The sequence below is a fragment of the Propithecus coquereli genome, unplaced genomic scaffold (genome assembly GCF_000956105.1).
Source record: "Propithecus coquereli isolate 6110/MARCELLA unplaced genomic scaffold, Pcoq_1.0 Scaffold42, whole genome shotgun sequence".
Classification (NCBI taxonomy): Eukaryota; Metazoa; Chordata; class Mammalia; order Primates; family Indriidae; genus Propithecus; species Propithecus coquereli.
The window spans coordinates 7,389,161-7,390,662 of NW_012149952.1; positions in this window are offsets into that span (position 1 = coordinate 7,389,161).

Sequence of the window (1,502 nt, forward strand, 5' to 3'; positions counted from 1 at the left end):
ATAGAAGGAAGGAAGGATAAAAGAATGCAACACACTCCATGTATACATTGGCAGCTAAAAGATTAGCAAAATATATTCGATGCCTTTCTAATAATTAAAAGCCTAGAAGTTGAGCAAAAACATGCAAACAAATAGCACAATATGCTAAAATATCATAAGAAAAGTGGAGAAAACAGTGGTCATGGAAGCTTAGGAAAGAGCAATATCCTTCTTATCTGGGGGAATGAGTGAAAGCCTGTGGATAAGGTCACATATGAACTGAACTCTCAAGTACGGTTGGATTAATCTGGCAGCTGTAAATACTACATGGTTAGTCCCCCAAGAGTAGAGACGATGACTTATTTATCTATGTATCTCCTGTGCCTAATTCAGAAATAATGCTAATAATAGCTACTATTTATTGAACGCTTACTATTTGCCAGGCACCGTGTTGAGCATTTTACGAACATTGTCACATTTACCTCTACAACATTCCTGAGCAGTGCTTACATTATAACAGCAGCAACAGCAGAAGCAGCAGCAGCGATAGCAACATTTGTTGAATGTTAACTATAAGCCAGGCACAGCTTTAAGAGATTTGTGTAACTATTAGCATCCCTTTCTTACAGATGAGAAAACTGAGGCTCAGAGAGGTTAAGAAACTTGCCCAAGATCACACAAGTTAGTCTTAGGTAGATCTGCCATTTGCATCCAGGTCATCTTATTCTAAAACCCATGTTATCATGGCTCAGTACCTATTACTTATAATAAGTAAATGAAAATGGAAAGAGGAAGAAAGAGAGATATTGTGAAGATAGAAACCACTGAATCCGCAAATTCTTTAGGGAAGAAGGAGTAAGACCAAGAGCAAAATAGAGAGAGAGGGAGAGAGAAAGAGAGAGAGAGAGAAACTGTCATGAGATTTTCAGTCTAAGCTAAGAAATGTAAAGATTTTTCTCCTGAAAAACTGTAAAAGACTAGCTATCGTGTACTGAATTTTTAAAAATTATTTTTATGAAGCATTTGAGAAATGTTATGATGTTTTTTTAAATGTATAAAGTAATATCCCATGAAGGTTACCTAGAAAAAAACTTCAAAGAAAACGCACAAAATATTAATGGTAGTTACATACTGGAGAATTATTGGAGATTTTTTTTTTCCTTCATCCCTGTGTTTTCTGCCGTGACAACAAATAATTTATGATTTATAAAACAAATTTTGAGAAGTTGGGTAACAATTTAGGGCATATTTTAAAAATAATCAGAATCCTTTGTTGTTAGAAAATACACCTTTACATATTTAAGAGTGACATGGATATTATATTTTCAACTTACTCTTAAATGGCTCAAATATTAATATATAATACAGGGAAATATATGATATATATGTATTTATATTTTATATATAGAGAGAGAATCTGAGAGGAAGGAATTCTAAGAAATATTAAGAATTGTTATGAGAAATTAGTATAAATACCTAATGGGATTTGCCTAAAAAAATTAGAACAGGTGCTTGGTACCTCC